The sequence below is a fragment of the Pagrus major genome, chromosome 24 (genome assembly GCF_040436345.1).
Source record: "Pagrus major chromosome 24, Pma_NU_1.0".
In the NCBI taxonomy this organism is placed as follows: Eukaryota; Metazoa; Chordata; class Actinopteri; order Spariformes; family Sparidae; genus Pagrus; species Pagrus major.
In genome coordinates this window covers 5,722,295-5,750,147 of record NC_133238.1, presented here as the reverse complement: position 1 = coordinate 5,750,147, position 27,853 = coordinate 5,722,295, and the positions used below count along the sequence as shown (strand labels likewise).

General features: G+C 49.8%; 25 non-coding genes across 25 annotated transcripts; all 25 read right to left on the bottom strand.

Annotated features, from left to right (window-relative positions):
• Window positions 1-5,241: 5,241 nt before the first annotated feature.
• On the bottom strand, window positions 5,242-5,356 carry LOC140992591 (U5 spliceosomal RNA). The gene has a single exon (XR_012178160.1). It is a non-coding gene; the product is annotated as a U5 spliceosomal RNA (small nuclear RNA).
• A 436-nt stretch (window positions 5,357-5,792) lies between these two features.
• On the bottom strand, window positions 5,793-5,983 carry LOC140992992 (U2 spliceosomal RNA). The gene has a single exon (XR_012178512.1). It is a non-coding gene; the product is annotated as a U2 spliceosomal RNA (small nuclear RNA).
• Window positions 5,984-6,160: 177 nt separating this feature from the next.
• On the bottom strand, window positions 6,161-6,275 carry LOC140992590 (U5 spliceosomal RNA). The gene has a single exon (XR_012178159.1). It is a non-coding gene; the product is annotated as a U5 spliceosomal RNA (small nuclear RNA).
• A 436-nt stretch (window positions 6,276-6,711) lies between these two features.
• LOC140992991 (U2 spliceosomal RNA) lies at window positions 6,712-6,902 on the bottom strand. The gene has a single exon (XR_012178511.1). It is a non-coding gene; the product is annotated as a U2 spliceosomal RNA (small nuclear RNA).
• A 177-nt stretch (window positions 6,903-7,079) lies between these two features.
• On the bottom strand, window positions 7,080-7,194 carry LOC140992589 (U5 spliceosomal RNA). The gene has a single exon (XR_012178158.1). It is a non-coding gene; the product is annotated as a U5 spliceosomal RNA (small nuclear RNA).
• A 435-nt stretch (window positions 7,195-7,629) lies between these two features.
• LOC140992990 (U2 spliceosomal RNA) lies at window positions 7,630-7,820 on the bottom strand. Its single transcript, XR_012178510.1, has one exon. It is a non-coding gene; the product is annotated as a U2 spliceosomal RNA (small nuclear RNA).
• A 177-nt stretch (window positions 7,821-7,997) lies between these two features.
• On the bottom strand, window positions 7,998-8,112 carry LOC140992588 (U5 spliceosomal RNA). The gene has a single exon (XR_012178157.1). It is a non-coding gene; the product is annotated as a U5 spliceosomal RNA (small nuclear RNA).
• Window positions 8,113-8,547: 435 nt separating this feature from the next.
• LOC140992989 (U2 spliceosomal RNA) lies at window positions 8,548-8,738 on the bottom strand. Its single transcript, XR_012178509.1, has one exon. It is a non-coding gene; the product is annotated as a U2 spliceosomal RNA (small nuclear RNA).
• Window positions 8,739-8,915: 177 nt separating this feature from the next.
• On the bottom strand, window positions 8,916-9,030 carry LOC140992586 (U5 spliceosomal RNA). Its single transcript, XR_012178156.1, has one exon. It is a non-coding gene; the product is annotated as a U5 spliceosomal RNA (small nuclear RNA).
• Window positions 9,031-9,465: 435 nt separating this feature from the next.
• LOC140993058 (U2 spliceosomal RNA) lies at window positions 9,466-9,653 on the bottom strand. The gene has a single exon (XR_012178567.1). It is a non-coding gene; the product is annotated as a U2 spliceosomal RNA (small nuclear RNA).
• Window positions 9,654-15,497: 5,844 nt separating this feature from the next.
• LOC140992585 (U5 spliceosomal RNA) lies at window positions 15,498-15,612 on the bottom strand. The gene has a single exon (XR_012178155.1). It is a non-coding gene; the product is annotated as a U5 spliceosomal RNA (small nuclear RNA).
• Window positions 15,613-16,047: 435 nt separating this feature from the next.
• Window positions 16,048-16,238, bottom strand: LOC140992988 (U2 spliceosomal RNA). Its single transcript, XR_012178508.1, has one exon. It is a non-coding gene; the product is annotated as a U2 spliceosomal RNA (small nuclear RNA).
• Window positions 16,239-16,415: 177 nt separating this feature from the next.
• Window positions 16,416-16,530, bottom strand: LOC140992584 (U5 spliceosomal RNA). The gene has a single exon (XR_012178154.1). It is a non-coding gene; the product is annotated as a U5 spliceosomal RNA (small nuclear RNA).
• Window positions 16,531-16,965: 435 nt separating this feature from the next.
• LOC140993053 (U2 spliceosomal RNA) lies at window positions 16,966-17,155 on the bottom strand. The gene has a single exon (XR_012178566.1). It is a non-coding gene; the product is annotated as a U2 spliceosomal RNA (small nuclear RNA).
• A 5,836-nt stretch (window positions 17,156-22,991) lies between these two features.
• LOC140992583 (U5 spliceosomal RNA) lies at window positions 22,992-23,106 on the bottom strand. The gene has a single exon (XR_012178153.1). It is a non-coding gene; the product is annotated as a U5 spliceosomal RNA (small nuclear RNA).
• A 436-nt stretch (window positions 23,107-23,542) lies between these two features.
• On the bottom strand, window positions 23,543-23,733 carry LOC140992985 (U2 spliceosomal RNA). The gene has a single exon (XR_012178506.1). It is a non-coding gene; the product is annotated as a U2 spliceosomal RNA (small nuclear RNA).
• Window positions 23,734-23,910: 177 nt separating this feature from the next.
• LOC140992582 (U5 spliceosomal RNA) lies at window positions 23,911-24,025 on the bottom strand. Its single transcript, XR_012178152.1, has one exon. It is a non-coding gene; the product is annotated as a U5 spliceosomal RNA (small nuclear RNA).
• A 436-nt stretch (window positions 24,026-24,461) lies between these two features.
• On the bottom strand, window positions 24,462-24,652 carry LOC140993034 (U2 spliceosomal RNA). Its single transcript, XR_012178550.1, has one exon. It is a non-coding gene; the product is annotated as a U2 spliceosomal RNA (small nuclear RNA).
• Window positions 24,653-24,829: 177 nt separating this feature from the next.
• Window positions 24,830-24,944, bottom strand: LOC140992581 (U5 spliceosomal RNA). The gene has a single exon (XR_012178151.1). It is a non-coding gene; the product is annotated as a U5 spliceosomal RNA (small nuclear RNA).
• Window positions 24,945-25,379: 435 nt separating this feature from the next.
• LOC140992984 (U2 spliceosomal RNA) lies at window positions 25,380-25,570 on the bottom strand. Its single transcript, XR_012178505.1, has one exon. It is a non-coding gene; the product is annotated as a U2 spliceosomal RNA (small nuclear RNA).
• A 177-nt stretch (window positions 25,571-25,747) lies between these two features.
• LOC140992579 (U5 spliceosomal RNA) lies at window positions 25,748-25,862 on the bottom strand. Its single transcript, XR_012178149.1, has one exon. It is a non-coding gene; the product is annotated as a U5 spliceosomal RNA (small nuclear RNA).
• Window positions 25,863-26,297: 435 nt separating this feature from the next.
• LOC140993020 (U2 spliceosomal RNA) lies at window positions 26,298-26,488 on the bottom strand. Its single transcript, XR_012178537.1, has one exon. It is a non-coding gene; the product is annotated as a U2 spliceosomal RNA (small nuclear RNA).
• Window positions 26,489-26,665: 177 nt separating this feature from the next.
• LOC140992578 (U5 spliceosomal RNA) lies at window positions 26,666-26,780 on the bottom strand. The gene has a single exon (XR_012178148.1). It is a non-coding gene; the product is annotated as a U5 spliceosomal RNA (small nuclear RNA).
• Window positions 26,781-27,215: 435 nt separating this feature from the next.
• On the bottom strand, window positions 27,216-27,406 carry LOC140992983 (U2 spliceosomal RNA). Its single transcript, XR_012178504.1, has one exon. It is a non-coding gene; the product is annotated as a U2 spliceosomal RNA (small nuclear RNA).
• Window positions 27,407-27,583: 177 nt separating this feature from the next.
• LOC140992577 (U5 spliceosomal RNA) lies at window positions 27,584-27,698 on the bottom strand. Its single transcript, XR_012178147.1, has one exon. It is a non-coding gene; the product is annotated as a U5 spliceosomal RNA (small nuclear RNA).
• Between the last annotated feature and the right edge of the window lie 155 nt (window positions 27,699-27,853).

Here is a 27,853-nt window from a genome sequence, read left to right as displayed (position 1 = left end):
GGATCGTAGCCACGGGGGGGATCTGCATGCGCTTTCTCGCCAGCAGGTTTCTGGAGGTCCATATAGCGTCTTTCATGGCGGCCAGGGTGAGCCAGAGCTTGGAGAATTCCTCTGTTGTTCTTTTCTTCTGGCTCACCCCGTAGAGCACTAGTTGTGCATCTAGGACCTCCCCTGCTGGCAAGTACGGGAATTGCTGGGAGCCGGCCATTGCCCACAGGTCAATGGCAGCGCTGCACTCCCAGAACAAGTGCCTCGCCGACTCGGGCGCGCCACAACCCGGTCGGGGGCAGATGGCGGATGGTGACATGCCCCGGGAGTGCATCACGGACCTGACCGGGAGGACCTCATGAGCTACCATCCAGGAGAGATCCCGTAATCTGTTTGGGAGAACGGGATGGTTGACATTGCGCCAAACACTTGAGGGCTCGCCGATTGCGAGCCCGCGCACCGGACTCACTGGCTCCCGCTCCTGCACAAGAGAGAGAAGAGAGCGGTGGTTGGTTAAAAGTGACAGCTCCTCCTGTTCCAAGTTAAAATCTTTTAAAAATTTGCGTATAAAATCATAGGCCGTGGGCAGTTTAAAAGACACAGGTGCTCTAAGATCGACAGGTAAAAACTTGAGTGTCCTGAGGTAAGACCCCATCCAGAATCTTGCCATGGCAGATGTCTTGTGATCTCTGGATGGGGATGTGGCATATTTGAGGTGCAGTGTGGTGTATTGGCTTCCTAAAAACAGGTGGAGGTCTGGAACATCTTTCCCTCCTTTTGTTTTTGGCATCTTCATGACGTTTCTTCTAAGTCGCTCCCACTTGGACCCCCACAGAAAGTAAAAAATGGCTCGATCGAGATCTAAAAGCACTCTACGAGGCGGGATAAAAACAGAACTGATTAGTAAAAACAAGGGTAAAATCACAGCTTTTATGACTAAAACCTTGCCTTCCATTGTCAGTCCCCTTAGTCTCCAGTATCCCAGTCTCTTTCTAACTTTCCCTATCGCGTCAAGCCAATTGCTCCTCCCACCCCCTTCCCCGTCAAATTTTACCCCGAGTATTTTCATGTCAGTCAGGGTCACAGTCAGAGGGAGTCCTGTGGTCTCGGTCACTGTCCATGGTCCGTAAAATTGGGCTTGGGTCTTGTCGCGGTTAAGTCTGGCTCCAGAGGCCCGTCCATACCAGTCCGTCAAGTCCATGGTCCTGTTTACAGCTAAAAGGTCTGTACATAAAACATTGACATCATCCATGTATAAAAGGCATTTTGTGACCAAGCCCCCACTCCCCGGAATTGACACCCCATTGATCCATTTGTCCCTTCTCAAGATCTGTGCCAATGGTTCCACACATATAACGTAAAGGAGGGCAGATAACGGACAACCCTGACGGACACCGCAGCATATATTCACTGCTTTGGTAAGTTGCCCATTTACAAGGATTTTGCTGTTGATTCCCCGGTAGAGCAAACCCACCCACGCTATGACCCTCTCAGGAAACCCCATTTTTTGCAGTACCTGAAATAGGTACTGGTGCGAGACCCGATCGAAGGCTTTTTCAAAGTCTAAATTTAGCAATACAAGCCGAATGTCTCTGTCTCTCGCGTAACAGATGGTGTCTCTGATCAGTACGAGGCTGTCGGTGATCTTCCTCCCCGGGATGGCACAGGCTTGATCCGGGTGGATCACCTCCCCTAAAACCAAAGATAAACGTGTTGATAAAAGTTTGCTAAAAAGTTTGCAGTCAAAGTTTAAAAGCGTTATTGGTCTCCAGTTTTTCAGGTCAGTCTGGTCCTCTTTTTTGTGGATTAATGTCACTATCCCTACTCTAAAGCTCTCAGGTAACAGGTCTAGTCGTTCAAAGTCATTAAAAACAGTAAGTAGGTCATGTGCAAGGATATCCCAAAAGGTCAGATAAAATTCCAGGGGAAGTCCATCTTGTCCTGGGGACTTCCCCTTCTTAAAATTTTTTAAACATTTACCTAACTCTAAAAGGGTAAAATCCTGGGTTAAAAGCACACTTTCCTCCACCGTCCTATCAATGTATTCTAAAACCTGTTCTGTAATGTCTGTCTCTATGTCTTTTTTTCCATATAATTTATTGTAAAAGAGTTCCACTGTTTCAATAAGTTCGTTTGTGTTAGCAGTTAAAAACCCGTCTTCTTTTTTTAGCTTTGTTAAAACCCCACTTCTGCTAGCTATCTTCTTAAAAAAGTATCGTGTGCATTTTTCTCCTTCTTCTCTTTCTCTCTCTTTGCTTCTTAAAATGATACCCTGACTCTTTATTTCAGCTAATTTTGACATTTGTTTTTTGACTTCTAAAATGTCGTCATTAAAATCAAATCCTTGGTTCACAAGTTTAAAATATCTCTGTAGTCTTTTCTGCAGTCCCAACATGCATCTTTTTTCCTTATCTTTTTTCTTTCTCCCTGCCTGTCTAAAAAAAGTCTTAGTCTTTGTCTTCACCCACTCCCACCAGTGTGCACGTGAATCGTAAAAGTCTTGAAGGGTCTGCCATTGGCTATACTGCTCCCTGTATTGTCCAACTATCTCCCTGTCCTCTAACAGGGAGCAGTTGAGCTTCCACAGACCACTTCCTACAGTCACACCAGAAGAGAGTGTCAGGGTGCATGACAGCATTGCGTGATCAGAAAAGAAAACGGGGGTCAATCTAGCATCAGTTGGTGGGCAGTCCCGTGTAAAAACATAGTCAATGCGAGAGGCTTTGGTGCCGTCACCACTGAACCAGGTGAAGCCCTCCTCTCTAGGATGCATGGATTTAAAACAGTCTTGTAGCTTAAAATCCTTGCAGATGTCTTGCAGTAAAACCGATGTTTTATCTACTTTAAAATCTTCCCCTGCTCCCCGTCTATCTGTTCTGGATAAAACACAATTAAAATCCCCTCCTACCACTAAAGGCACCCTACCTAGCATGTGGGACTGCAGTTCTTCTAAAAGGTCATACCTGTCATTTTTGTCGTTAAAACCGTATACGTTGAGTAGGTTAAAATCCTGCCCCATGTATGTCAAGTGTGCTAAAACTGCCCGTCCGTCTCTCACCACAGTGCTGCCCCTCACCACTACCAAGGGGTTTTTAATTAAAATGGCCACTCCATCTGACTTGTTGTGGTTTGATCCACTCCACATGGATTGACCGAGTGGCCATTTCTCCTCCCATTTCCTGTAGGTTGTTAAAAAGGGCAGATTGCACTCCTGTAATAAAAACACATCTGACGTAAAAGAATTTAGGTAGGATAAAACAGTCTGGGCTCTAACTCCCGACCTCACACTTCTCACATTGAGGGTGGAAATGTTGAGGGTCATGAGTATAATTGGTAAAAACAACAGGTATGACATTTTAAGGAATAAAAAATTAAAAGACTACTTGTTAAAACTTCCAGACTTTCAGGAATGTAAAAGGATCTCATTTCACTATCCCCATGCAATCGGGGGGTGAGGCCTGAGACTCTTTCCTCCGGAAAGCCATGTCGGCACGCTTTTCCAATGGAGTTGACTGTAGTGCTATATTAAGAAATGAGCACTGATCGGGTGAACTGGAAGGGAAGGCTCTGAGCTGCTCCACAGGGGAACTGTATGAGTCAAGCTCAGCCCTTCCCTTCTTCTCCGAGGCTGCATCAGCCTCAGAGCTGGACAGTTCAGATGCAGTTCTCTTGAGGTTGGGCTGGGTATTGGGGAGGGAGGTGTCACTGGACTCTCCTTCCTCTTGTTCCTCCCCGACTGTAATGAGGCTATTGGCTGAGTCAGTGCCTGTCGAGCCATCTTGTCCAGCTCCACCTGCTGCCTGGCTTTCCCCATCTCCCTCAGCAGCACCCTCTGCTGGGTTAAAGCCAGGCCCCTCCCCTTGTCCCGCCTCACCGGGCTCCTCTCCTCCAACCACAGATTTTGGCGGGAGATTTGAATTTCCCAGCCCCTCCTCTTCAATTAGCACTTCGACAGTTACATTTCGGCCATTTTCCTTTAATATTTTTTCTTTTTCAATTTCCGATTCTTGTTTTCTTTGGGCTTTCAGTTTGTTGGCAAAAGACATTGGGCAATCTCTGAAGAGGTGATTTGTCTCTCCACAGAGATTGCACTTTCTGCCATTGGGACACTCCTCAAAGGAGTGCCCAATTTCTCTGCATTTACCGCAAACAATGTTTTGGCAAGCCTCTGCCAGGTGTCCATGCTCACCACACTTGCGGCAGAGCTTGGGCATGCCCTGGTAGTGAATGTAGCCCCTGTTCTCACCAAGAACTACCATGGATGGGAGATGCCTCAGGCCCTGGTACCCCTGGGGGTCCTGCCATTGTTGAATGGGGACCCTCCAGGCACAGTTCCAGATGCCATCTTCATCCCTCACCTTGGTAGCCTGGCCCTTCACAGTGCAGTATCTACCCAGCCACATGCATATATCTTCAGCATTCACCATTTCATTGAACATCCTAACAATAACCACTTTCAGAGAGTTGTCAGTCAGTTTCTCCACGTTGAATGCTGAAAACTGGGTCTTAACCTTTTCAAAGCGTTGCCAAAATTCTTGTAGCACTGCAGCGGTAACAAAACTAATATCAAAACCTTTGTTGAAGGGAAGAGACAGTACGCAGTTCAATTGCTGTGGGGAAAAGCCAAGGGCCTTTTGAATTAGCTTCCTGGAGAAGTCCAATCTGGACATCTCCAGGAGCTTTCCATCTCTTTCTAAAAAGGTAAAACGCACACTGTGGTGCCTCCGCATGCCGGCACGGGCAGCCGACATGGCTGGAGACACCACACTTCAACGATGAATAAAATACAATAAGTTAAATAAATACAAGCTAAAAAAAGGCTGTAAAAACACCTAAAACCAGTCAAGAATAAGACAGCAAAAAGCAAAAAAAAAAAACTAAAAGCTTTCTTACCTTGACAGGCTCTTAGATGTCTCCAACAAACCACTGTGCAAATGTGCAATAATAACAAACAAAAATGTGCAAAGAAGCAATACAACAATGTCTCCCAAGTCGCAAAGGATTACTTCCACAATGAGAAAATAATCCCGCTTGCAGGGAGTGATCACTGTCTTAGCCAAAAGGCCGAGAAGCGATGAGCCCCAGTCGTCTGCTGCCTGAGCCCACCTCCTGGCACGCTTCACACTCGTCGCGGTGTGCCATTTGCATTGCGCGGCGGAGTGGCTTGTGCTTAGCGGCTCCTCCCAAGCGCTCCGTGGCTTAGCCCCGAGTCTGGTTAAGGCCGGCTTTATTGATTTTCACACATGCACGAGGCTCAGCCAAACGGCAAAGCCTGCCAAAAATATCTTCAACTCATTGGTGTTCCTCTCCACGGAAGTCTTTAGTAAAAGGCGAAAGACTTGTGCGTTATGAAGAGAAACCCGAGTAAGTACAGCGCCTCTCCTCGACAGCAGCCAAGACAGCTGTGGTCCCAGGCACTCTTCTCATGGTGAGCCTCACTTGGCTCATCGCGCACCAAAATCCCTGGCCACGCCCGTCCCCACATTATCCCAGGCTCTACTCGACCGGTTTGTGGAGAGAGAAAAGCCTGCTCGTTGGGCGCAGGCCACCAAACGTCACAAACACTCGGGCGCTTCCAGACTCTCTGTTTCAGTTGAGGACCGCGGGGGGGGAAATGCAGGGCACACTCAGCAGGTATTGCGCACCGGCCGCGGCGAGGCAGTTTTGCCTCTTTTTCTGACCATGCAAAGCGCAGCTCTCGCTGCGGTTTGCCAGCCTTCTTCTTGCTGCCGATTCTGTGCCGCAATGTCAAGTTTGTCAAGGCCTTTGGTCTGCAACACTGATTGATTTTCAACAAGGCCGGAGAGGGGTGCACCGTTCCCGGCGGCGCTGCAATACCGGGTCGATGCGTGGAGTGAACGGAGCAAGCCCCTGTTTCAGCTCCCGAGGCTAAAAATCCATTTAATATGTTGTCCCCATATAGAGGACATATCAGATATTAAACTGATAAGAACAGATACTACACTTGATCTTAGCCAAAAGGCCGAGAAGCGATGAGCCCCAGTCGTCTGCTGCCTGAGCCCACCTCCTGGCACGCTTCACACTCGTCGCGGTGTGCCATTTGCATTGCGCGGCGGAGTGGCTTGTGCTTAGCGGCTCCTCCCAAGCGCTCCGTGGCTTAGCCCCGAGTCTGGTTAAGGCCGGCTTTATTGATTTTCACACATGCACGAGGCTCAGCCAAACGGCAAAGCCTGCCAAAAATATCTTCAACTCATTGGTGTTCCTCTCCACGGAAGTCTTTAGTAAAAGGCGAAAGACTTGTGCGTTATGAAGAGAAACCCGAGTAAGTACAGCGCCTCTCCTCGACAGCAGCCAAGACAGCTGTGGTCCCAGGCACTCTTCTCATGGTGAGCCTCACTTGGCTCATCGCGCACCAAAATCCCTGGCCACGCCCGTCCCCACATTATCCCAGGCTCTACTCGACCGGTTTGTGGAGAGAGAAAAGCCTGCTCGTTGGGCGCAGGCCACCAAACGTCACAAACACTCGGGCGCTTCCAGACTCTCTGTTTCAGTTGAGGACCGCGGGGGGGGAAATGCAGGGCACACTCAGCAGGTATTGCGCACCGGCCGCGGCGAGGCAGTTTTGCCTCTTTTTCTGACCATGCAAAGCGCAGCTCTCGCTGCGGTTTGCCAGCCTTCTTCTTGCTGCCGATTCTGTGCCGCAATGTCAAGTTTGTCAAGGCCTTTGGTCTGCAACACTGATTGATTTTCAACAAGGCCGGAGAGGGGTGCACCGTTCCCGGCGGCGCTGCAATACCGGGTCGATGCGTGGAGTGAACGGAGCAAGCCCCTGTTTCAGCTCCCGAGGCTAAAAATCCATTTAATATGTTGTCCCCATATAGAGGACATATCAGATATTAAACTGATAAGAACAGATACTACACTTGATCTTAGCCAAAAGGCCGAGAAGCGATGAGCCCCAGTCGTCTGCTGCCTGAGCCCACCTCCTGGCACGCTTCACACTCGTCGCGGTGTGCCATTTGCATTGCGCGGCGGAGTGGCTTGTGCTTAGCGGCTCCTCCCAAGCGCTCCGTGGCTTAGCCCCGAGTCTGGTTAAGGCCGGCTTTATTGATTTTCACACATGCACGAGGCTCAGCCAAACGGCAAAGCCTGCCAAAAATATCTTCAACTCATTGGTGTTCCTCTCCACGGAAGTCTTTAGTAAAAGGCGAAAGACTTGTGCGTTATGAAGAGAAACCCGAGTAAGTACAGCGCCTCTCCTCGACAGCAGCCAAGACAGCTGTGGTCCCAGGCACTCTTCTCATGGTGAGCCTCACTTGGCTCATCGCGCACCAAAATCCCTGGCCACGCCCGTCCCCACATTATCCCAGGCTCTACTCGACCGGTTTGTGGAGAGAGAAAAGCCTGCTCGTTGGGCGCAGGCCACCAAATGTCACAAACACTCGGGCGCTTCCAGACTCTCTGTTTCAGTTGAGGACCGCGGGGGGGAAATGCAGGGCACACTCAGCAGGTATTGCGCACCGGCCGCGGCGAGGCAGTTTTGCCTCTTTTTCTGACCATGCAAAGCGCAGCTCTCGCTGCGGTTTGCCAGCCTTCTTCTTGCTGCCGATTCTGTGCCGCAATGTCAAGTTTGTCAAGGCCTTTGGTCTGCAACACTGATTGATTTTCAACAAGGCCGGAGAGGGGTGCACCGTTCCCGGCGGCGCTGCAATACCGGGTCGATGCGTGGAGTGAACGGAGCAAGCCCCTGTTTCAGCTCCCGAGGCTAAAAATCCATTTAATATGTTGTCCCCATATAGAGGACATATCAGATATTAAACTGATAAGAACAGATACTACACTTGATCTTAGCCAAAAGGCCGAGAAGCGATGAGCCCCAGTCGTCTGCTGCCTGAGCCCACCTCCTGGCACGCTTCACACTCGTCGCGGTGTGCCATTTGCATTGCGCGGCGGAGTGGCTTGTGCTTAGCGGCTCCTCCCAAGCGCTCCGTGGCTTAGCCCCGAGTCTGGTTAAGGCCGGCTTTATTGATTTTCACACATGCACGAGGCTCAGCCAAACGGCAAAGCCTGCCAAAAATATCTTCAACTCATTGGTGTTCCTCTCCACGGAAGTCTTTAGTAAAAGGCGAAAGACTTGTGCGTTATGAAGAGAAACCCGAGTAAGTACAGCGCCTCTCCTCGACAGCAGCCAAGACAGCTGTGGTCCCAGGCACTCTTCTCATGGTGAGCCTCACTTGGCTCATCGCGCACCAAAATCCCTGGCCACGCCCGTCCCCACATTATCCCAGGCTCTACTCGACCGGTTTGTGGAGAGAGAAAAGCCTGCTCGTTGGGCGCAGGCCACCAAACGTCACAAACACTCGGGCGCTTCCAGACTCTCTGTTTCAGTTGAGGACCGCGGGGGGGAAATGCAGGGCACACTCAGCAGGTATTGCGCACCGGCCGCGGCGAGGCAGTTTTGCCTCTTTTTCTGACCATGCAAAGCGCAGCTCTCGCTGCGGTTTGCCAGCCTTCTTCTTGCTGCCGATTCTGTGCCGCAATGTCAAGTTTGTCAAGGCCTTTGGTCTGCAACACTGATTGATTTTCAACAAGGCCGGAGAGGGGTGCACCGTTCCCGGCGGCGCTGCAATACCGGGTCGATGCGTGGAGTGAACGGAGCAAGCCCCTGTTTCAGCTCCCGAGGCTAAAAATCCATTTAATATGTTGTCCCCATATAGAGGACATATCAGATATTAAACTGATAAGAACAGATACTACACTTGATCTTAGCCAAAAGGCCGAGAAGCGATGAGCCCCAGTCGTCTGCTGCCTGAGCCCACCTCCTGGCACGCTTCACACTCGTCGCGGTGTGCCATTTGCATTGCGCGGCGGAGTGGCTTGTGCTTAGCGGCTCCTCCCAAGCGCTCCGTGGCTTAGCCCCGAGTCTGGTTAAGGCCGGCTTTATTGATTTTCACACATGCACGAGGCTCAGCCAAACGGCAAAGCCTGCCAAAAATATCTTCAACTCATTGGTGTTCCTCTCCACGGAAGTCTTTAGTAAAAGGCGAAAGACTTGTGCGTTATGAAGAGAAACCCGAGTAAGTACAGCGCCTCTCCTCGACAGCAGCCAAGACAGCTGTGGTCCCAGGCACTCTTCTCATGGTGAGCCTCACTTGGCTCATCGCGCACCAAAATCCCTGGCCACGCCCGTCCCCACATTATCCCAGGCTCTACTCGACCGGTTTGTGGAGAGAGAAAAGCCTGCTCGTTGGGCGCAGGCCACCAAACGTCACAAACACTCGGGCGCTTCCAGACTCTCTGTTTCAGTTGAGGACCGCGGGGGGGAAATGCAGGGCACACTCAGCAGGTATTGCGCACCGGCCGCGGCGAGGCAGTTTTGCCTCTTTTTCTGACCATGCAAAGCGCAGCTCTCGCTGCGGTTTGCCAGCCTTCTTCTTGCTGCCGATTCTGTGCCGCAATGTCAAGTTTGTCAAGGCCTTTGGTCTGCAACACTGATTGATTTTCAACAAGGCCGGAGAGGGGTGCACCGTTCCCGGCGGCGCTGCAATACCGGGTCGATGCGTGGAGTGAACGGAGCAAGCCCCTGTTTCAGCTCCCGAGGCTAAAAATCCATTTAATATGTTGTCCCCATATAGAGGACATATCAGATATTAAACTGATAAGAACAGATTTTTTTTTTTTTTTTTTTTTTTTTAAAAAAGTTTATTGACACAAGTTTCTCTATTTTTCACACTTATTCAGAACACAGTCCACAATACAATTTGAAAACACTTAAAATCAACATGTCATCCGCAACAATACAGTAGTTAAATCTGTATAACCATCCACCATAAAAAAAACACCATCATATCCAATAAAAGGTGTTTACAGATTAAAAAAAAAAAAACATAATTGTTGCCTTAAAATACACAAGACATGTTAAAACAAAGTGCTCCTTTGTGGCATTAAAAGTCCGTTCTGTGAATCAGTGTAAGTGTATAATATATCAGTGTGTCTTTTTTAAAAAGGGAGGGCATTTAAAAGCTCTCAAGTCTTTGTTATGCAGGAGCGGGGTGAGTCCCTATCATGGGGAACTCATCCCGCTCTCCCATCAGATCCCTGGGTACCCGCTGGTGATGCTCAGAGGAGGCCCTCAGCCTCTTGCTCCTTCCCACCTGCCACACCCGGAGGATCAGGCCGCTGCTGCCTTGACCTTTGTGTGTGGCTCCGGCTCCCACCTCCGAATGAGCGCAGAGGCGATGCTTCATGTGGCTACGTCCTAGGCCTGCCGCCAGCAGCGACGGCTGCCTGGACCGTCGCTGCAGCCATTTGGATCGTAGCCACGGGGGGGATCTGCATGCGCTTTCTCGCCAGCAGGTTTCTGGAGGTCCATATAGCGTCTTTCATGGCGGCCAGGGTGAGCCAGAGCTTGGAGAATTCCTCTGTTGTTCTTTTCTTCTGGCTCACCCCGTAGAGCACTAGTTGTGCATCTAGGACCTCCCCTGCTGGCAAGTACGGGAATTGCTGGGAGCCGGCCATTGCCCACAGGTCAATGGCAGCGCTGCACTCCCAGAACAAGTGCCTCGCCGACTCGGGCGCGCCACAACCCGGTCGGGGGCAGATGGCGGATGGTGACATGCCCCGGGAGTGCATCACGGACCTGACCGGGAGGACCTCATGAGCTACCATCCAGGAGAGATCCCGTAATCTGTTTGGGAGAACGGGATGGTTGACATTGCGCCAAACACTTGAGGGCTCGCCGATTGCGAGCCCGCGCACCGGACTCACTGGCTCCCGCTCCTGCACAAGAGAGAGAAGAGAGCGGTGGTTGGTTAAAAGTGACAGCTCCTCCTGTTCCAAGTTAAAATCTTTTAAAAATTTGCGTATAAAATCATAGGCCGTGGGCAGTTTAAAAGACACAGGTGCTCTAAGATCGACAGGTAAAAACTTGAGTGTCCTGAGGTAAGACCCCATCCAGAATCTTGCCATGGCAGATGTCTTGTGATCTCTGGATGGGGATGTGGCATATTTGAGGTGCAGTGTGGTGTATTGGCTTCCTAAAAACAGGTGGAGGTCTGGAACATCTTTCCCTCCTTTTGTTTTTGGCATCTTCATGACGTTTCTTCTAAGTCGCTCCCACTTGGACCCCCACAGAAAGTAAAAAATGGCTCGATCGAGATCTAAAAGCACTCTACGAGGCGGGATAAAAACAGAACTGATTAGTAAAAACAAGGGTAAAATCACAGCTTTTATGACTAAAACCTTGCCTTCCATTGTCAGTCCCCTTAGTCTCCAGTATCCCAGTCTCTTTCTAACTTTCCCTATCGCGTCAAGCCAATTGCTCCTCCCACCCCCTTCCCCGTCAAATTTTACCCCGAGTATTTTCATGTCAGTCAGGGTCACAGTCAGAGGGAGTCCTGTGGTCTCGGTCACTGTCCATGGTCCGTAAAATTGGGCTTGGGTCTTGTCGCGGTTAAGTCTGGCTCCAGAGGCCCGTCCATACCAGTCCGTCAAGTCCATGGTCCTGTTTACAGCTAAAAGGTCTGTACATAAAACATTGACATCATCCATGTATAAAAGGCATTTTGTGACCAAGCCCCCACTCCCCGGAATTGACACCCCATTGATCCATTTGTCCCTTCTCAAGATCTGTGCCAATGGTTCCACACATATAACGTAAAGGAGGGCAGATAACGGACAACCCTGACGGACACCGCAGCATATATTCACTGCTTTGGTAAGTTGCCCATTTACAAGGATTTTGCTGTTGATTCCCCGGTAGAGCAAACCCACCCACGCTATGACCCTCTCAGGAAACCCCATTTTTTGCAGTACCTGAAATAGGTACTGGTGCGAGACCCGATCGAAGGCTTTTTCAAAGTCTAAATTTAGCAATACAAGCCGAATGTCTCTGTCTCTCGCGTAACAGATGGTGTCTCTGATCAGTACGAGGCTGTCGGTGATCTTCCTCCCCGGGATGGCACAGGCTTGATCCGGGTGGATCACCTCCCCTAAAACCAAAGATAAACGTGTTGATAAAAGTTTGCTAAAAAGTTTGCAGTCAAAGTTTAAAAGCGTTATTGGTCTCCAGTTTTTCAGGTCAGTCTGGTCCTCTTTTTTGTGGATTAATGTCACTATCCCTACTCTAAAGCTCTCAGGTAACAGGTCTAGTCGTTCAAAGTCATTAAAAACAGTAAGTAGGTCATGTGCAAGGATATCCCAAAAGGTCAGATAAAATTCCAGGGGAAGTCCATCTTGTCCTGGGGACTTCCCCTTCTTAAAATTTTTTAAACATTTACCTAACTCTAAAAGGGTAAAATCCTGGGTTAAAAGCACACTTTCCTCCACCGTCCTATCAATGTATTCTAAAACCTGTTCTGTAATGTCTGTCTCTATGTCTTTTTTTTCATATAATTTATTGTAAAAGAGTTCCACTGTTTCAATAAGTTCGTTTGTGTTAGCAGTTAAAAACCCGTCTTCTTTTTTTAGCTTTGTTAAAACCCCACTTCTGCTAGCTATCTTCTTAAAAAAGTATCGTGTGCATTTTTCTCCTTCTTCTCTTTCTCTCTCTTTGCTTCTTAAAATGATACCCTGACTCTTTATTTCAGCTAATTTTGACATTTGTTTTTTGACTTCTAAAATGTCGTCATTAAAATCAAATCCTTGGTTCACAAGTTTAAAATATCTCTGTAGTCTTTTCTGCAGTCCCAACATGCATCTTTTTTCCTTATCTTTTTTCTTTCTCCCTGCCTGTCTAAAAAAAGCCTTAGTCTTTGTCTTCACCCACTCCCACCAGTGTGCACGTGAATCGTAAAAGTCTTGAAGGGTCTGCCATTGGCTATACTGCTCCCTGTATTGTCCAACTATCTCCCTGTCCTCTAACAGGGAGCAGTTGAGCTTCCACAGACCACTTCCTACAGTCACACCAGAAGAGAGTGTCAGGGTGCATGACAGCATTGCGTGATCAGAAAAGAAAACGGGGGTCAATCTAGCATCAGTTGGTGGGCAGTCCCGTGTAAAAACATAGTCAATGCGAGAGGCTTTGGTGCCGTCACCACTGAACCAGGTGAAGCCCTCCTCTCTAGGATGCATGGATTTAAAACAGTCTTGTAGCTTAAAATCCTTGCAGATGTCTTGCAGTAAAACCGATGTTTTATCTACTTTAAAATCTTCCCCTGCTCCCCGTCTATCTGTTCTGGATAAAACACAATTAAAATCCCCTCCTACCACTAAAGGCACCCTACCTAGCATGTGGGACTGCAGTTCTTCTAAAAGGTCATACCTGTCATTTTTGTCGTTAAAACCGTATACGTTGAGTAGGTTAAAATCCTGCCCCATGTATGTCAAGTGTGCTAAAACTGCCCGTCCGTCTCTCACCACAGTGCTGCCCCTCACCACTACCAAGGGGTTTTTAATTAAAATGGCCACTCCATCTGACTTGTTGTGGTTTGATCCACTCCACATGGATTGACCGAGTGGCCATTTCTCCTCCCATTTCCTGTAGGTTGTTAAAAAGGGCAGATTGCACTCCTGTAATAAAAACACATCTGACGTAAAAGGATTTAGGTAGGATAAAACAGTCTGGGCTCTAACTCCCGACCTCACACTTCTCACATTGAGGGTGGAAATGTTGAGGGTCATGAGTATAATTGGTAAAAACAACAGGTATGACATTTTAAGGAATAAAAAATTAAAAGACTACTTGTTAAAACTTCCAGACTTTCAGGAATGTAAAAGGATCTCATTTCACTATCCCCATGCAATCGGGGGGTGAGGCCTGAGACTCTTTCCTCCGGAAAGCCATGTCGGCACGCTTTTCCAATGGAGTTGACTGTAGTGCTATATTAAGAAATGAGCACTGATCGGGTGAACTGGAAGGGAAGGCTCTGAGCTGCTCCACAGGGGAACTGTATGAGTCAAGCTCAGCCCTTCCCTTCTTCTCCGAGGCTGCATCAGCCTCAGAGCTGGACAGTTCAGATGCAGTTCTCTTGAGGTTGGGCTGGGTATTGGGGAGGGAGGTGTCACTGGACTCTCCTTCCTCTTGTTCCTCCCCGACTGTAATGAGGCTATTGGCTGAGTCAGTGCCTGTCGAGCCATCTTGTCCAGCTCCACCTGCTGCCTGGCTTTCCCCATCTCCCTCAGCAGCACCCTCTGCTGGGTTAAAGCCAGGCCCCTCCCCTTGTCCCGCCTCACCGGGCTCCTCTCCTCCAACCACAGATTTTGGCGGGAGATTTGAATTTCCCAGCCCCTCCTCTTCAATTAGCACTTCGACAGTTACATTTCGGCCATTTTCCTTTAATATTTTTTCTTTTTCAATTTCCGAGTCTTGTTTTCTTTGGGCTTTCAGTTTGTTGGCAAAAGACATTGGGCAATCTCTGAAGAGGTGATTTGTCTCTCCACAGAGATTGCACTTTCTGCCATTGGGACACTCCTCAAAGGAGTGCCCAATTTCTCTGCATTTACCGCAAACAATGTTTTGGCAAGCCTCTGCCAGGTGTCCATGCTCACCACACTTGCGGCAGAGCTTGGGCATGCCCTGGTAGTGAATGTAGCCCCTGTTCTCACCAAGAACTACCATGGATGGGAGATGCCTCAGGCCCTGGTACCCCTGGGGGTCCTGCCATTGTTGAATGGGGACCCTCCAGGCACAGTTCCAGATGCCATCTTCATCCCTCACCTTGGTAGCCTGGCCCTTCACAGTGCAGTATCTACCCAGCCACATGCATATATCTTCAGCATTCACCATTTCATTGAACATCCTAACAATAACCACTTTCAGAGAGTTGTCAGTCAGTTTCTCCACGTTGAATGCTGAAAACTGGGTCTTAACCTTTTCAAAGCGTTGCCAAAATTCTTGTAGCACTGCAGCGGTAACAAAACTAATATCAAAACCTTTGTTGAAGGGAAGAGACAGTACGCAGTTCAATTGCTGTGGGGAAAAGCCAAGGGCCTTTTGAATTAGCTTCCTGGAGAAGTCCAATCTGGACATCTCCAGGAGCTTTCCATCTCTTTCTAAAAAGGTAAAACGCACACTGTGGTGCCTCCGCATGCCGGCACGGGCAGCCGACATGGCTGGAGACACCACACTTCAACGATGAATAAAATACAATAAGTTAAATAAATACAAGCTAAAAAAAGGCTGTAAAAACACCTAAAACCAGTCAAGAATAAGACAGCAAAAAGCAAAAAAAAACTAAAAGCTTTCTTACCTTGACAGGCTCTTAGATGTCTCCAACAAACCACTGTGCAAATGTGCAATAATAACAAACAAAAATGTGCAAAGAAGCAATACAACAATGTCTCCCAAGTCGCAAAGGATTACTTCCACAATGAGAAAATAATCCCGCTTGCAGGGAGTGATCGCTGTCTTAGCCAAAAGGCCGAGAAGCGATGAGCCCCAGTCGTCTGCTGCCTGAGCCCACCTCCTGGCACGCTTCACACTCGTCGCGGTGTGCCATTTGCATTGCGCGGCGGAGTGGCTTGTGCTTAGCGGCTCCTCCCAAGCGCTCCGTGGCTTAGCCCCGAGTCTGGTTAAGGCCGGCTTTATTGATTTTCACACATGCACGAGGCTCAGCCAAACGGCAAAGCCTGCCAAAAATATCTTCAACTCATTGGTGTTCCTCTCCACGGAAGTCTTTAGTAAAAGGCGAAAGACTTGTGCGTTATGAAGAGAAACCCGAGTAAGTACAGCGCCTCTCCTCGACAGCAGCCAAGACAGCTGTGGTCCCAGGCACTCTTCTCATGGTGAGCCTCACTTGGCTCATCGCGCACCAAAATCCCTGGCCACGCCCGTCCCCACATTATCCCAGGCTCTACTCGACCGGTTTGTGGAGAGAGAAAAGCCTGCTCGTTGGGCGCAGGCCACCAAACGTCACAAACACTCGGGCGCTTCCAGACTCTCTGTTTCAGTTGAGGACCGCGGGGGGGAAATGCAGGGCACACTCAGCAGGTATTGCGCACCGGCCGCGGCGAGGCAGTTTTGCCTCTTTTTCTGACCATGCAAAGCGCAGCTCTCGCTGCGGTTTGCCAGCCTTCTTCTTGCTGCCGATTCTGTGCCGCAATGTCAAGTTTGTCAAGGCCTTTGGTCTGCAACACTGATTGATTTTCAACAAGGCCGGAGAGGGGTGCACCGTTCCCGGCGGCGCTGCAATACCGGGTCGATGCGTGGAGTGAACGGAGCAAGCCCCTGTTTCAGCTCCCGAGGCTAAAAATCCATTTAATATGTTGTCCCCATATAGAGGACATATCAGATATTAAACTGATAAGAACAGATACTACACTTGATCTTAGCCAAAAGGCCGAGAAGCGATGAGCCCCAGTCGTCTGCTGCCTGAGCCCACCTCCTGGCACGCTTCACACTCGTCGCGGTGTGCCATTTGCATTGCGCGGCGGAGTGGCTTGTGCTTAGCGGCTCCTCCCAAGCGCTCCGTGGCTTAGCCCCGAGTCTGGTTAAGGCCGGCTTTATTGATTTTCACACATGCACGAGGCTCAGCCAAACGGCAAAGCCTGCCAAAAATATCTTCAACTCATTGGTGTTCCTCTCCACGGAAGTCTTTAGTAAAAGGCGAAAGACTTGTGCGTTATGAAGAGAAACCCGAGTAAGTACAGCGCCTCTCCTCGACAGCAGCCAAGACAGCTGTGGTCCCAGGCACTCTTCTCATGGTGAGCCTCACTTGGCTCATCGCGCACCAAAATCCCTGGCCACGCCCGTCCCCACATTATCCCAGGCTCTACTCGACCGGTTTGTGGAGAGAGAAAAGCCTGCTCGTTGGGCGCAGGCCACCAAACGTCACAAACACTCGGGCGCTTCCAGACTCTCTGTTTCAGTTGAGGACCGCGGGGGGGAAATGCAGGGCACACTCAGCAGGTATTGCGCACCGGCCGCGGCGAGGCAGTTTTGCCTCTTTTTCTGACCATGCAAAGCGCAGCTCTCGCTGCGGTTTGCCAGCCTTCTTCTTGCTGCCGATTCTGTGCCGCAATGTCAAGTTTGTCAAGGCCTTTGGTCTGCAACACTGATTGATTTTCAACAAGGCCGGAGAGGGGTGCACCGTTCCCGGCGGCGCTGCAATACCGGGTCGATGCGTGGAGTGAACGGAGCAAGCCCCTGTTTCAGCTCCCGAGGCTAAAAATCCATTTAATATGTTGTCCCCATATAGAGGACATATCAGATATTAAACTGATAAGAACAGATTTTTTTCTTTTGAAAAAAGTTTATTGACACAAGTTTCTCTATTTTTCACACTTATTCAGAACACAGTCCACAATACAATTTGAAAACACTTAAAATCAACATGTCATCCGCAACAATACAGTAGTTAAATCTGTAAAACCATCCACCATAAAAAAAACACCATCATATCCAATAAAAGGTGTTTACAGATTAAAAAAAAAAACACAATTGTTGCCTTAAAATACACAAGACATGTTAAAACAAAGTGCTCCTTTGTGGCATTAAAAGTCCGTTCTGTGAATCAGTGTAAGTGTATAATATATCAGTGTGTCTTTTTTAAAAAGGGAGGGCATTTAAAAGCTCTCAAGTCTTTGTTATGCAGGAGCGGGGTGAGTCCCTATCATGGGGAACTCATCCCGCTCTCCCATCAGATCCCTGGGTACCCGCTGGTGATGCTCAGAGGAGGCCCTCAGCCTCTTGCTCCTTCCCACCTGCCACACCCGGAGGATCAGGCCGCTGCTGCCTTGACCTTTGTGTGTGGCTCCGGCTCCCACCTCCGAATGAGCGCAGAGGCGATGCTTCATGTGGCTACGTCCTAGGCCTGCCGCCAGCAGCGACGGCTGCCTGGACCGTCGCTGCAGCCATTTGGATCGTAGCCACGGGGGGGATCTGCATGCGCTTTCTCGCCAGCAGGTTTCTGGAGGTCCATATAGCGTCTTTCATGGCGGCCAGGGTGAGCCAGAGCTTGGAGAATTCCTCTGTTGTTCTTTTCTTCTGGCTCACCCCGTAGAGCACTAGTTGTGCATCTAGGACCTCCCCTGCTGGCAAGTACGGGAATTGCTGGGAGCCGGCCATTGCCCACAGGTCAATGGCAGCGCTGCACTCCCAGAACAAGTGCCTCGCCGACTCGGGCGCGCCACAACCCGGTCGGGGGCAGATGGCGGATGGTGACATGCCCCGGGAGTGCATCACGGACCTGACCGGGAGGACCTCATGAGCTACCATCCAGGAGAGATCCCGTAGTCTGTTTGGGAGAGCAGGATGGTTGACATTGTGCCAAACACTTGAGGGCTCGCCGATTGCGAGCCCACGCACCGGACTCACTGGCTCCCGCTCCTGCACAAGAGAGAGAAGAGAGCGGTGGTTGGTTAAAAGTGACAGCTCCTCCTGTTCCAAGTTAAAATCTTTTAAAAATTTGCGTATAAAATCATAGGCCGTGGGCAGTTTAAAAGACACAGGTGCTCTAAGATCGACAGGTAAAAACTTGAGTGTCCTGAGGTAAGACCCCATCCAGAATCTTGCCATGGCAGATGTCTTGTGATCTCTGGATGGGGATGTGGCATATTTGAGGTGCAGTGTGGTGTATTGGCTTCCTAAAAACAGGTGGAGGTCTGGAACATCTTTCCCTCCTTTTGTTTTTGGCATCTTCATGACGTTTCTTCTAAGTCGCTCCCACTTGGACCCCCACAGAAAGTAAAAAATGGCTCGATCGAGATCTAAAAGCACTCTACGAGGCGGGATAAAAACAGAACTGATTAGTAAAAACAAGGGTAAAATCACAGCTTTTATGACTAAAACCTTGCCTTCCATTGTCAGTCCCCTTAGTCTCCAGTATCCCAGTCTCTTTCTAACTTTCCCTATCGCGTCAAGCCAATTGCTCCTCCCACCCCCTTCCCCGTCAAATTTTACCCCGAGTATTTTCATGTCAGTCAGGGTCACAGTCAGAGGGAGTCCTGTGGTCTCGGTCACTGTCCATGGTCCGTAAAATTGGGCTTGGGTCTTGTCGCGGTTAAGTCTGGCTCCAGAGGCCCGTCCGTACCAGTCCGTCAAGTCCATGGTCCTGTTTACAGCTAAAAGGTCTGTACATAAAACATTGACATCATCCATGTATAAAAGGCATTTTGTGACCAAGCCCCCACTCCCCGGAATTGACACCCCATTGATCCATTTGTCCCTTCTCAAGATCTGTGCCAATGGTTCCACACATATAACGTAAAGGAGGGCAGATAACGGACAACCCTGACGGACACCGCAGCATATATTCACTGCTTTGGTAAGTTGCCCATTTACAAGGATTTTGCTGTTGATTCCCCGGTAGAGCAAACCCACCCACGCTATGACCCTCTCAGGAAACCCCATTTTTTGCAGTACCTGAAATAGGTACTGGTGCGAGACCCGATCGAAGGCTTTTTCAAAGTCTAAATTTAGCAATACAAGCCGAATGTCTCTGTCTCTCGCGTAACAGATGGTGTCTCTGATCAGTACGAGGCTGTCGGTGATCTTCCTCCCCGGGATGGCACAGGCTTGATCCGGGTGGATCACCTCCCCTAAAACCAAAGATAAACGTGTTGATAAAAGTTTGCTAAAAAGTTTGCAGTCAAAGTTTAAAAGCGTTATTGGTCTCCAGTTTTTCAGGTCAGTCTGGTCCTCTTTTTTGTGGATTAATGTCACTATCCCTACTCTAAAGCTCTCAGGTAGCAGGTCTAGTCGTTCAAAGTCATTTAAAACAGTAAGTAGGTCATGTGCAAGGATATCCCAAAAGGTCAGATAAAATTCCAGGGGAAGTCCATCTTGTCCTGGGGACTTCCCCTTCTTAAAATTTTTTAAACATTTACCTAACTCTAAAAGGGTAAAATCCTGGGTTAAAAGCACACTTTCCTCCACCGTCCTATCAATGTATTCTAAAACCTGTTCTGTAATGTCTGTCTCTATGTCTTTTTTTTCATATAATTTATTGTAAAAGAGTTCCACTGTTTCAATAAGTTCGTTTGTGTTAGCAGTTAAAAACCCGTCTTCTTTTTTTAGCTTTGTTAAAACCCCACTTCTGCTAGCTATCTTCTTAAAAAAGTATCGTGTGCATTTTTCTCCTTCTTCTCTTTCTCTCTCTTTGCTTCTTAAAATGATACCCTGACTCTTTATTTCAGCTAATTTTGACATTTGTTTTTTGACTTCTAAAATGTCGTCATTAAAATCAAATCCTTGGTTCACAAGTTTAAAATATCTCTGTAGTCTTTTCTGCAGTCCCAACATGCATCTTTTTTCCTTATCTTTTTTCTTTCTCCCTGCCTGTCTAAAAAAAGCCTTAGTCTTTGTCTTCACCCACTCCCACCAGTGTGCACGTGAATCGTAAAAGTCTTGAAGGGTCTGCCATTGGCTATACTGCTCCCTGTATTGTCCAACTATCTCCCTGTCCTCTAACAGGGAGCAGTTGAGCTTCCACAGACCACTTCCTACAGTCACACCAGAAGAGAGTGTCAGGGTGCATGACAGCATTGCGTGATCAGAAAAGAAAACGGGGGTCAATCTAGCATCAGTTGGTGGGCAGTCCCGTGTAAAAACATAGTCAATGCGAGAGGCTTTGGTGCCGTCACCACTGAACCAGGTGAAGCCCTCCTCTCTAGGATGCATGGATTTAAAACAGTCTTGTAGCTTAAAATCCTTGCAGATGTCTTGCAGTAAAACCGATGTTTTATCTACTTTAAAATCTTCCCCTGCTCCCCGTCTATCTGTTCTGGATAAAACACAATTAAAATCCCCTCCTACCACTAAAGGCACCCTACCTAGCATGTGGGACTGCAGTTCTTCTAAAAGGTCATACCTGTCATTTTTGTCGTTAAAACCGTATACGTTGAGTAGGTTAAAATCCTGCCCCATGTATGTCAAGTGTGCTAAAACTGCCCGTCCGTCTCTCACCACAGTGCTGCCCCTCACCACTACCAAGGGGTTTTTAATTAAAATGGCCACTCCATCTGACTTGTTGTGGTTTGATCCACTCCACATGGATTGACCGAGTGGCCATTTCTCCTCCCATTTCCTGTAGGTTGTTAAAAAGGGCAGATTGCACTCCTGTAATAAAAACACATCTGACGTAAAAGAATTTAGGTAGGATAAAACAGTCTGGGCTCTAACTCCCGACCTCACACTTCTCACATTGAGGGTGGAAATGTTGAGGGTCATGAGTATAATTGGTAAAAACAACAGGTATGACATTTTAAGGAATAAAAAATTAAAAGACTACTTGTTAAAACTTCCAGACTTTCAGGAATGTAAAAGGATCTCATTTCACTATCCCCATGCAATCGGGGGGTGAGGCCTGAGACTCTTTCCTCCGGAAAGCCATGTCGGCACGCTTTTCCAATGGAGTTGACTGTAGTGCTATATTAAGAAATGAGCACTGATCGGGTGAACTGGAAGGGAAGGCTCTGAGCTGCTCCACAGGGGAACTGTATGAGTCAAGCTCAGCCCTTCCCTTCTTCTCCGAGGCTGCATCAGCCTCAGAGCTGGACAGTTCAGATGCAGTTCTCTTGAGGTTGGGCTGGGTATTGGGGAGGGAGGTGTCACTGGACTCTCCTTCCTCTTGTTCCTCCCCGACTGTAATGAGGCTATTGGCTGAGTCAGTGCCTGTCGAGCCATCTTGTCCAGCTCCACCTGCTGCCTGGCTTTCCCCATCTCCCTCAGCAGCACCCTCTGCTGGGTTAAAGCCAGGCCCCTCCCCTTGTCCCGCCTCACCGGGCTCCTCTCCTCCAACCACAGATTTTGGCGGGAGATTTGAATTTCCCAGCCCCTCCTCTTCAATTAGCACTTCGACAGTTACATTTCGGCCATTTTCCTTTAATATTTTTTCTTTTTCAATTTCCGATTCTTGTTTTCTTTGGGCTTTCAGTTTGTTGGCAAAAGACATTGGGCAATCTCTGAAGAGGTGATTTGTCTCTCCACAGAGATTGCACTTTCTGCCATTGGGACACTCCTCAAAGGAGTGCCCAATTTCTCTGCATTTACCGCAAACAATGTTTTGGCAAGCCTCTGCCAGGTGTCCATGCTCACCACACTTGCGGCAGAGCTTGGGCATGCCCTGGTAGTGAATGTAGCCCCTGTTCTCACCAAGAACTACCATGGATGGGAGATGCCTCAGGCCCTGGTACCCCTGGGGGTCCTGCCATTGTTGAATGGGGACCCTCCAGGCACAGTTCCAGATGCCATCTTCATCCCTCACCTTGGTAGCCTGGCCCTTCACAGTGCAGTATCTACCCAGCCACATGCATATATCTTCAGCATTCACCATTTCATTGAACATCCTAACAATAACCACTTTCAGAGAGTTGTCAGTCAGTTTCTCCACGTTGAATGCTGAAAACTGGGTCTTAACCTTTTCAAAGCGTTGCCAAAATTCTTGTAGCACTGCAGCGGTAACAAAACTAATATCAAAACCTTTGTTGAAGGGAAGAGACAGTACGCAGTTCAATTGCTGTGGGGAAAAGCCAAGGGCCTTTTGAATTAGCTTCCTGGAGAAGTCCAATCTGGACATCTCCAGGAGCTTTCCATCTCTTTCTAAAAAGGTAAAACGCACACTGTGGTGCCTCCGCATGCCGGCACGGGCAGCCGACATGGCTGGAGACACCACACTTCAACGATGAATAAAATACAATAAGTTAAATAAATACAAGCTAAAAAAAGGCTGTAAAAACACCCAAAACCAGTCAAGAATAAGACAGCAAAAAGCAAAAAAAAAAAAAAAAACTAAAAGCTTTCTTACCTTGACAGGCTCTTAGATGTCTCCAACAAACCACTGTGCAAATGTGCAATAATAACAAACAAAAATGTGCAAAGAAGCAATACAACAATGTCTCCCAAGTCGCAAAGGATTACTTCCACAATGAGAAAATAATCCCGCTTGCAGGGAGTGATCGCTGTCTTAGCCAAAAGGCCGAGAAGCGATGAGCCCCAGTCGTCTGCTGCCTGAGCCCACCTCCTGGCACGCTTCACACTCGTCGCGGTGTGCCATTTGCATTGCGCGGCGGAGTGGCTTGTGCTTAGCGGCTCCTCCCAAGCGCTCCGTGGCTTAGCCCCGAGTCTGGTTAAGGCCGGCTTTATTGATTTTCACACATGCACGAGGCTCAGCCAAACGGCAAAGCCTGCCAAAAATATCTTCAACTCATTGGTGTTCCTCTCCACGGAAGTCTTTAGTAAAAGGCGAAAGACTTGTGCGTTATGAAGAGAAACCCGAGTAAGTACAGCGCCTCTCCTCGACAGCAGCCAAGACAGCTGTGGTCCCAGGCACTCTTCTCATGGTGAGCCTCACTTGGCTCATCGCGCACCAAAATCCCTGGCCACGCCCGTCCCCACATTATCCCAGGCTCTACTCGACCGGTTTGTGGAGAGAGAAAAGCCTGCTCGTTGGGCGCAGGCCACCAAACGTCACAAACACTCGGGCGCTTCCAGACTCTCTGTTTCAGTTGAGGACCGCGGGGGGGGAAATGCAGGGCACACTCAGCAGGTATTGCGCACCGGCCGCGGCGAGGCAGTTTTGCCTCTTTTTCTGACCATGCAAAGCGCAGCTCTCGCTGCGGTTTGCCAGCCTTCTTCTTGCTGCCGATTCTGTGCCGCAATGTCAAGTTTGTCAAGGCCTTTGGTCTGCAACACTGATTGATTTTCAACAAGGCCGGAGAGGGGTGCACCGTTCCCGGCGGCGCTGCAATACCGGGTCGATGCGTGGAGTGAACGGAGCAAGCCCCTGTTTCAGCTCCCGAGGCTAAAAATCCATTTAATATGTTGTCCCCATATAGAGGACATATCAGATATTAAACTGATAAGAACAGATACTACACTTGATCTTAGCCAAAAGGCCGAGAAGCGATGAGCCCCAGTCGTCTGCTGCCTGAGCCCACCTCCTGGCACGCTTCACACTCGTCGCGGTGTGCCATTTGCATTGCGCGGCGGAGTGGCTTGTGCTTAGCGGCTCCTCCCAAGCGCTCCGTGGCTTAGCCCCGAGTCTGGTTAAGGCCGGCTTTATTGATTTTCACACATGCACGAGGCTCAGCCAAACGGCAAAGCCTGCCAAAAATATCTTCAACTCATTGGTGTTCCTCTCCACGGAAGTCTTTAGTAAAAGGCGAAAGACTTGTGCGTTATGAAGAGAAACCCGAGTAAGTACAGCGCCTCTCCTCGACAGCAGCCAAGACAGCTGTGGTCCCAGGCACTCTTCTCATGGTGAGCCTCACTTGGCTCATCGCGCACCAAAATCCCTGGCCACGCCCGTCCCCACATTATCCCAGGCTCTACTCGACCGGTTTGTGGAGAGAGAAAAGCCTGCTCGTTGGGCGCAGGCCACCAAACGTCACAAACACTCGGGCGCTTCCAGACTCTCTGTTTCAGTTGAGGACCGCGGGGGGGGAAATGCAGGGCACACTCAGCAGGTATTGCGCACCGGCCGCGGCGAGGCAGTTTTGCCTCTTTTTCTGACCATGCAAAGCGCAGCTCTCGCTGCGGTTTGCCAGCCTTCTTCTTGCTGCCGATTCTGTGCCGCAATGTCAAGTTTGTCAAGGCCTTTGGTCTGCAACACTGATTGATTTTCAACAAGGCCGGAGAGGGGTGCACCGTTCCCGGCGGCGCTGCAATACCGGGTCGATGCGTGGAGTGAACGGAGCAAGCCACTGTTTCAGCTCCCGAGGCTAAAAATCCATTTAATATGTTGTCCCCATATAGAGGACATATCAGATATTAAACTGATAAGAACAGATACTACACTTGATCTTAGCCAAAAGGCCGAGAAGCGATGAGCCCCAGTCGTCTGCTGCCTGAGCCCACCTCCTGGCACGCTTCACACTCGTCGCGGTGTGCCATTTGCATTGCGCGGCGGAGTGGCTTGTGCTTAGCGGCTCCTCCCAAGCGCTCCGTGGCTTAGCCCCGAGTCTGGTTAAGGCCGGCTTTATTGATTTTCACACATGCACGAGGCTCAGCCAAACGGCAAAGCCTGCCAAAAATATCTTCAACTCATTGGTGTTCCTCTCCACGGAAGTCTTTAGTAAAAGGCGAAAGACTTGTGCGTTATGAAGAGAAACCCGAGTAAGTACAGCGCCTCTCCTCGACAGCAGCCAAGACAGCTGTGGTCCCAGGCACTCTTCTCATGGTGAGCCTCACTTGGCTCATCGCGCACCAAAATCCCTGGCCACGCCCGTCCCCACATTATCCCAGGCTCTACTCGACCGGTTTGTGGAGAGAGAAAAGCCTGCTCGTTGGGCGCAGGCCACCAAACGTCACAAACACTCGGGCGCTTCCAGACTCTCTGTTTCAGTTGAGGACCGCGGGGGGGAAATGCAGGGCACACTCAGCAGGTATTGCGCACCGGCCGCGGCGAGGCAGTTTTGCCTCTTTTTCTGACCATGCAAAGCGCAGCTCTCGCTGCGGTTTGCCAGCCTTCTTCTTGCTGCCGATTCTGTGCCGCAATGTCAAGTTTGTCAAGGCCTTTGGTCTGCAACACTGATTGATTTTCAACAAGGCCGGAGAGGGGTGCACCGTTCCCGGCGGCGCTGCAATACCGGGTCGATGCGTGGAGTGAACGGAGCAAGCCCCTGTTTCAGCTCCCGAGGCTAAAAATCCATTTAATATGTTGTCCCCATATAGAGGACATATCAGATATTAAACTGATAAGAACAGATACTACACTTGATCTTAGCCAAAAGGCCGAGAAGCGATGAGCCCCAGTCGTCTGCTGCCTGAGCCCACCTCCTGGCACGCTTCACACTCGTCGCGGTGTGCCATTTGCATTGCGCGGCGGAGTGGCTTGTGCTTAGCGGCTCCTCCCAAGCGCTCCGTGGCTTAGCCCCGAGTCTGGTTAAGGCCGGCTTTATTGATTTTCACACATGCACGAGGCTCAGCCAAACGGCAAAGCCTGCCAAAAATATCTTCAACTCATTGGTGTTCCTCTCCACGGAAGTCTTTAGTAAAAGGCGAAAGACTTGTGCGTTATGAAGAGAAACCCGAGTAAGTACAGCGCCTCTCCTCGACAGCAGCCAAGACAGCTGTGGTCCCAGGCACTCTTCTCATGGTGAGCCTCACTTGGCTCATCGCGCACCAAAATCCCTGGCCACGCCCGTCCCCACATTATCCCAGGCTCTACTCGACCGGTTTGTGGAGAGAGAAAAGCCTGCTCGTTGGGCGCAGGCCACCAAACGTCACAAACACTCGGGCGCTTCCAGACTCTCTGTTTCAGTTGAGGACCGCGGGGGGGAAATGCAGGGCACACTCAGCAGGTATTGCGCACCGGCCGCGGCGAGGCAGTTTTGCCTCTTTTTCTGACCATGCAAAGCGCAGCTCTCGCTGCGGTTTGCCAGCCTTCTTCTTGCTGCCGATTCTGTGCCGCAATGTCAAGTTTGTCAAGGCCTTTGGTCTGCAACACTGATTGATTTTCAACAAGGCCGGAGAGGGGTGCACCGTTCCCGGCGGCGCTGCAATACCGGGTCGATGCGTGGAGTGAACGGAGCAAGCCCCTGTTTCAGCTCCCGAGGCTAAAAATCCATTTAATATGTTGTCCCCATATGGAGGACATATCAGATATTAAACTGATAAGAACAGATACTACACTTGATCTTAGCCAAAAGGCCGAGAAGCGATGAGCCCCAGTCGTCTGCTGCCTGAGCCCACCTCCTGGCACGCTTCACACTCGTCGCGGTGTGCCATTTGCATTGCGCGGCAGAGTGGCTTGTGCTTAGCGGCTCCTCCCAAGCGCTCCGTGGCTTAGCCCCGAGTCTGGTTAAGGCCGGCTTTATTGATTTTCACACATGCACGAGGCTCAGCCAAACGGCAAAGCCTGCCAAAAATATCTTCAACTCATTGGTGTTCCTCTCCACGGAAGTCTTTAGTAAAAGGCGAAAGACTTGTGCGTTATGAAGAGAAACCCGAGTAAGTACAGCGCCTCTCCTCGACAGCAGCCAAGACAGCTGTGGTCCCAGGCACTCTTCTCATGGTGAGCCTCACTTGGCTCATCGCGCACCAAAATCCCTGGCCACGCCCGTCCCCACATTATCCCAGGCTCTACTCGACCGGTTTGTGGAGAGAGAAAAGCCTGCTCGTTGGGCGCAGGCCACCAAACGTCACAAACACTCGGGCGCTTCCAGACTCTCTGTTTCAGTTGAGGACCGCGGGGGGGAAATGCAGGGCACACTCAGCAGGTATTGCGCACCGGCCGCGGCGAGGCAGTTTTGCCTCTTTTTCTGACCATGCAAAGCGCAGCTCTCGCTGCGGTTTGCCAGCCTTCTTCTTGCTGCCGATTCTGTGCCGCAATGTCAAGTTTGTCAAGGCCTTTGGTCTGCAACACTGATTGATTTTCAACAAGGCCGGAGAGGGGTGCACCGTTCCCGGCGGCGCTGCAATACCGGGTCGATGCGTGGAGTGAACGGAGCAAGCCCCTGTTTCAGCTCCCGAGGCTAAAAATCCATTTAATATGTTGTCCCCATATAGAGGACATATCAGATATTAAACTGATAAGAACAGATACTACACTTGATCTTAGCCAAAAGGCCGAGAAGCGATGAGCCCCAGTCGTCTGCTGCCTGAGCCCACCTCCTGGCACGCTTCACACTCGTCGCGGTGTGCCATTTGCATTGCGCGGCGGAGTGGCTTGTGCTTAGCGGCTCCTCCCAAGCGCTCCGTGGCTTAGCCCCGAGTCTGGTTAAGGCCGGCTTTATTGATTTTCACACATGCACGAGGCTCAGCCAAACGGCAAAGCCTGCCAAAAATATCTTCAACTCATTGGTGTTCCTCTCCACGGAAGTCTTTAGTAAAAGGCGAAAGACTTGTGCGTTATGAAGAGAAACCCGAGTAAGTACAGCGCCTCTCCTCGACAGCAGCCAAGACAGCTGTGGTCCCAGGCACTCTTCTCATGGTGAGCCTCACTTGGCTCATCGCGCACCAAAATCCCTGGCCACGCCCGTCCCCACATTATCCCAGGCTCTACTCGACCGGTTTGTGGAGAGAGAA